Raw genomic sequence first — 6,712 nt, forward strand, 5'->3', positions numbered from 1 at the left:
TTTAAGTGCTGCACACATCTAATATACAAGCATGGATCTGTTTTTCTCTCAACTGTTTACTTTCATTTTAGACATAACAAACTGAGTCTATATGTAAACCTTGTGTGTTTTGACAGTATTAGCACGAAAGATAACTTAGTCCAGTAATCAGGCGCTGTTTAACAGGCTTTTTTAGTGCACGCTCCAGGTATGCATGCTCAGAAAAAGCGCACATCAGAACAGTATGCGAATAAAAAATTTAACCAGCAAGGCTTTAAAAGCACATGCAAATAATGTGCTTTTGTGACTCTGAATAAGTGCAGTGTCCCGTGAGTGTAACTCTACCGCTGAGTGAACTTTTGATGTGAATGTATGTCGCACTTTACAGAAAGATATGGCGGTGGCAGAACTGCCGCTGATAGAATGTGCGCTGTAACAAGATACTACGATATTTCTCCAAAAGCAGATCAGAGACTTTTTTTATCGTCCACGATCAAAAATCATCATAATCACACACCACTACTTCCGGGTTAGCCTACAAAAATATGCCATCACTGCAGCACTCTATAAACACAATGGTCAATAAGTTTATTGCGAATGCCACTAGGTGGCGAACTGCGAAGATTGCCTGCAGCGATAAAAGCCAAAAAAAGTCCAAAAAATAATGTTAAAAGGCAGGTTTAGCTCCGCAATGACTGCACAAGCTGAGCGGTAGTTAGTGTCTTTATCTCTGCTCCGTCAGGACCGCAGTTCCCCACATGCCCCGGCATGCCTCCATCTGTCTCCCACCACAGGATGCCAACCAGGGACCTCAACCCTATCAGACCATCTCTGCCATATGCCTCTGTTCTGAGCGTAACCATAGGGATCAGTGTCAGGACTTTAAGAAACATCCATCTGAACCCAAAAAGTGCTGAAACATCAGCCTGACAAACACAGAGTATTTGCAAATAAAAAGCAGATGTGCACTGCATTGATTTATGCAAAATAACAAGGGTTTATTCAAAACGACGGAGACTAAGCAGTGAACACATAGGTGGCGTGACCTTTTCCATGGACTGATCCATAAGTGTCCGGCTGTGATCGCTGCCTGAGAGCTGCTCTTTTTGGCTGCGTCGTTTTCTCTCCAGTCTAAGTATGTTCTGAGGGGGTGCAAGTAATTTTAAGATCCTCCGGGGCGTCCTTTCTTACACTGATCTGGGTCCAGTTCTGCAGCGTGTCAGATAATGACAGACAGCAGGGTTTGCAGAACGACAGCTGATCTCGGTTCAGCGTGTGTGCGGCTCCTACCCAAAGCCCTTATGCCACCTGACGTTTCAGTGCCAGAGGCCAGATGATGTGGTTCGCAGCAAGACAGGAAACTTGGCGTACGATGACTCCGCGTCAGACAGACGGCTCTCAGTGAGACAGGAAGCTTTCTTCCCACAAGCAGTGAGTGTTCCGGTCTGGAGTGGGCTGCTGTCCCAGCTCTCAGCCTCAAATCACTCACTCAACAGAATAGTGCTCGATTTACTGTGATTTAACACTACAATATTCTCAAACCACTATGCAACAAAATAAATATTACAGTTACTGGTAAATACTACAAAGTTGAAAATAATTTTCATTTGTTATTAATATTTGCTACTATTTTTGTCAAAATAATTTAAAAATAAAACATTACAAATTCAAGTTACAACATTTTAAAGTATGAAAAAAGTAATTATTTTGAAAAACTTTTACTAAAGATTTAAGTGTTATTACATTAAAAAAGTATTTAGAATTATTTTTAAAATAATTAAGATTAATTTAAACAAAGATGACAATAAAGGTATTTAAACATAAAAATGGGGAAAATGAGAATGCATGATTATATATCCTAATACAAATAAATATAAACATATGTAATAATTTTGTCCAACATGATACGGATACACTGTGCATCCCTAATAGAAATCCTTGCCAAATGATAATAAATGTAATGTAGTAGTAAAAAAAAAAAGATTTTTTTATATTGATCAACTACTTAATAGTGAAACAAATAAAAAAAATTATTAAAAAAATTTATTAATTTAGAAAATGGGGAAAACTGTAACATAAGCATGCACAATTAAATATCCAACATAAATAAATAAATGTATTTAGAAAATGGGGGAAAACTTTAAAAAGCACAAATATATATAGTGTTATTTTGGCCATTATGGTACTGTTATATTTTGTATCTTTATTCCCTAATAAAAAAACATGTCAATGAATAATAAATTGTCAATTGTTTATATTGTTAAGCCTTTCAAAACAGCAAAAAAGAAAAATAAACTAATTTAAAAATAAAAATATACATAAAAAATAAAATAAAAGAAACAAGTGCTTAACATTTTGCCCATTTGTGATGATCACTCAGCAAGCCTGCTGGGTAATTTGGGCGGTCCGTGGCCAACAGAGTGTGTTTTGTGCAGACAGGCAGGTGCTGATGCACCATAAGTCCCGTTAAGCTTCTCTCACGCTTTGGACCGATTTATCATTCTTCAGTCCCTGAGCTCCACGCGCCTCCACGACTCACTGTTACACTTGGCCCGATGCCACCGCAGATCCATCAGCCGACACTCTGACACACCTCGCTGTCTGCCTGGAGCGGATGACATCACAGCTGGGACACGAGCTCATTTTTCAGGAGTGGAAAGTGTCCTTCTGTGTCGATAAACGTCATTCAGGGGTAACGCAGAGGAACGGCTCACATTTATAAATACAGAATGAACATGAGGCAACGACCCTTGGAGACAAGCGGGACATAGAGTCGATGACTGAATGCCACAGATGAGAAGTTTGAAGTGAAATAAGCGTCAGATGCCTTCAAGCAACAAGAAGCACTCTGTTGGACTCTATCTGGCAGCATATGACACAATCATGTCTGTGTCTCTCAACTGGGCCAGAACCTGCAGCGCACAGGAAAGGATACAGAGAGTGGAGTCTAAAACTGGGCTGAACACTAGTCACGACAGCCACTGGCAGCACACTCAGTCCAAGTCTGGACAGGGTCAGCTGACAGCTACACACACAGGCAGACTGGAGGGCACAAACACACACTCGCGGTTGATCCCCTTCTCAGTCTCACATGCATAAAATATTAACAAGCAATTAATAGGGCCCGGATAATAAGATGTTAATCGCTTTGGATGTCGCTGACATTATTAAGAAGCTATTTCAACATTTCATGATCTTCTTGTTACACAGATAAAGATTGTTTTCGATCTTTTTGGAGCTCTGAAGTGACATCTGTAAGTAAATATCAAAGCCTCAAAAGAACAAATGTGATTTAAAATGAGTGTCTGCAAGAAAATCACGCTCAAGTCCAAGTAACTCCAGACAAGAAACCCAAATATAACTACTGCACATTAAATTAATACATTACTAAATCTGACCGAAAAACTGGTGAGTTGGGGAATAAATAAACATAATATTTTGCATTTTAGTACCAGAAAACTTGATTCTGATGAGTCGATTATGCATATTTGAACGCTAAACTGGTTATTTCACCACTGTTCATGGCAATATACCGATGCTACTTTCATTTCCTGACTCAACACAGCTAATATGACTAAAATGTGGATAAAAATTACATTCATTTATAAATACATTTAAAAAGTTGTTCTTGTTATCAGATGTGCAGTGCATTATCCTTCTTACAAGAAACTTTAAGCTAACCTGCAAGTAAAATATTAACAATTTTAACTTATTGTATGTCCATGTATTAAATTAGTAAGTAGCCATACAATATTTGGGATAAAATACAGTTAGTTATCACTACCACATAAACCCTTTCGTAATAATAAAAGACCACTTCATTACTAATTTACGATTACTAACCAATTTATTTATTTATAAATAAACTTGCAAATCCATCAAAATCATAAAATCAATATACTTTTTATAAAAATATTTAACATATAACAACAAAATCTGATCATTAGCTGATGATGGCAGAAAAAAAGAAGACGGCTCGCACTGTCTGGGCCAAAATGAGCCCGATTACGTCTGGATGAAGAACTGGGTTAAATTCAGGGTCCCGTTAAAGCAACCGGCTGCGGTCTCCGTTAACACACGTCCAGTTCTTTCTAATTTTGCATCCGATAAATGATCTGATTTATCTAAGAATATGAAGATGTCAGTCTGTAGTCTTAACTTGTACAACGGCCCGACTATCGGCTATAGTTGTCGGTCTGATATGAAGTCGGAGGGTCCTAACAACTTTTTATGCCCCAGACTAAACCCGCTGCGCTCCTCTCTCTCTATCCGCGGGACCACTGGCACAGCTGACATCATTACGCACCCATCTGATGCCATCTGCACAAAAACCAGACACATACGAGGAGAATATCAGCTCCTTACCTCTGCAGAGTGGAATGAGGAAATGGCACTGTGAGTCCGCGGAGAGCAGAAGCCTGAGCCGCGCTGGCTGGTGATCCGGAGGAGATGACCTGGATTTCACCGCCAGACTCGACGGTGTAAAAATAATCAGGCGCTCAGCGACGAGTGAAGCCAGCGGCAGACAGACACACTCACTGATGGAGGACAGACGAACAGCTTTTAAAATAAGAGACTCGACGCAAGCGCGCAATACGAGTCTTCAAAATAAGAGTTTCAGTTATTTACAAAAAAATTAAATAAATAAAACCGGAAAGGGAGAGGTTGTGTCGTGCTTTGCTTCAGTTTCTAAATTTTAAAAGTTTTTTTCTATACTGTAAAATGAGATCTTATGTTTATTTTAAATTTCTTACAAGTTTACAAGTAATCATTCTCAATCATTTATATACGTCTGAATTGGGTTTAATCGTTCTCTCGTCTTGAAGCTTGAAGGGACATTAGCAGGGACAGATAGTGCATTCATATACCGCCCCCTACTGGAATGATTTGTCTGTGATTTTAAGTCACAGTGTTACTCATTTGAATAAAGGGAAATCCATCACTATTGTATTTTTAAGACACAGTTTCTAGTTTTCTTAAAAGATACCAAATGGAAAACTAGCAAAATTTAGTTTTTCATTATGTAAATGCTTGGTGTTTTTCCCCCTTACTGATTAAACGAGACATACTGGCATGAGAAATGCAACAATAGCATTTATTAACATTTTTGAATAGCTTTATTTGTGTTTCAGTTTCAGATTAGTAATTTTATTATTAAAAATTAAACTTTCCAAGGCAACATTCCTCTTTTTCATTTCCCAGGTTTTTGAATATTCCTAAGCATTTAAATTACTGAAAAAAGTTGTTTTTTTTTTTTTAACAGCTTCGGTAGCAACACTAGTTTCCATACCCATTAATAATAATATTTTGATTAAGGATTCATTATGACACATTTTAAATGACGATGTCACCGTTCAGTCCTCATCTGTAACTGGCCAGTTTCTCCCAGCAGAGCACAAATACATAGAGCATTGAACAGTTATTCAGAAAATATGTCTGGAAATAAAACATGTGGCACCACTACATCACTACACTGAGGAAAAATGTCCTCCCGGCAAAGATAGCGATGCACAGAAAACCAGAAACTGCTTTGTACCAGTTTTGTCAGGATGAGTGAATACTAGTAGACTAAATGTGGTACATTGAACAAATATTTTCCTGTGGAGCACATAACTAAGATTTTTGTAAATATGTTCTTCAAAATGCTTATATATGCATGATGAGCAGATCAGTTTCACAAAATCCATGCCAAAATGGCCGTAAGATGATCTGCATTACAAACACAATGTCCCATGGTCTCTCTCTTTATTAAACTATGAAGTCAGACTATTGATAGCTAGATAGCTTGATAGCTAGACAGAACAGTGTAATTGTGACCCTGTGAAATTGTTTTCTAAAATGTGTTGACATTTATCCTATTGAAACAGGAAGTCAAATGTAGATATATAGACTGTTGGAGATCCAGAACGTGACAGCAGGAGTAATTTTTAATGAGCCAAAAAGAATGCATGTCACACCTCTGTTTATCAATCTGCACTGGCTACAAATAGCTGCTCGCATAAAATTCAAGGAATTAATGTTTGCTTACAAAACCACCACTCTGCACCCCTTTACCTAAATTCATTACTTCAGACGTAAAGTGCCCTCTAGATGCTTGCGTTCTGCAAGTGAACGTCACTTTCTTGTACCATCCCAAAGAGGAACAAAATCACTTTCACAGACTTTTACATTAACTGTTCCCTCCTGGTGGAATGACCTGCCCAACTCAATCCGAGCAGTTGAATCCTTAGCCATCTTCAAGAATCAGCTAAAAACACATCTCTTCCATCTTTATTTGACCCTCTAACTCTAGCACTCTCTATTCTAATTCTATTCTTAAAAAACCCTTTTAGATTTGCATTCTGTTCATTTACAAACTGCTGTTTTCTTTAAAAAAAAAAAAAAAAACTCTAACACTAGCTTCTCTATTCTTGTATTCTATGAATTTCTTTTCTTTTTATTTATTATACAATTAACAAAAGCAAAAAAGCCTCTAATACCAGCTTGCTGTATTCTATCTGTTTTCTTATATTAATAAAAAAAACCTTGCTAAGTGTACTGCGTTAAGCTAACTGAGACTTGTCATAGCACTTTGCTCTTTTGTTGATTTTGATTGCTTCCATTGTCCTCATTTGTAAGTCGCTTTGAGTAAAAGCTTCTGCTAAATGACTAAATGTAATGTAAATGTAAATATTTCATAATATAACTAATCTGTCGCACATTCCCATGTATAATCATAATATATTCTTTACAT

The 6,712-nt window shown here is 37.5% G+C and overlaps 1 protein-coding gene across 1 annotated transcript in view; it reads right to left on the bottom strand.

Annotated features, from left to right (window-relative positions):
• ldlrad4b (low density lipoprotein receptor class A domain containing 4b) overlaps positions 1 to 4,538 on the bottom strand; it is a 53,572-nt gene extending 49,034 nt beyond the window's left edge. Inside the window, exon 1 of the mRNA XM_042741187.1 lies at positions 4,345 to 4,538. The gene's annotated coding sequence lies outside the window, so the exon portion shown is untranslated. The remainder of the gene's footprint in view (positions 1 to 4,344) is intronic.
• Between the last annotated feature and the right edge of the window lie 2,174 nt (positions 4,539 to 6,712).

This window comes from Cyprinus carpio, chromosome B16 (genome assembly GCF_018340385.1).
Source record: "Cyprinus carpio isolate SPL01 chromosome B16, ASM1834038v1, whole genome shotgun sequence".
Lineage (NCBI taxonomy): Eukaryota > Metazoa > Chordata > Actinopteri > Cypriniformes > Cyprinidae > Cyprinus > Cyprinus carpio.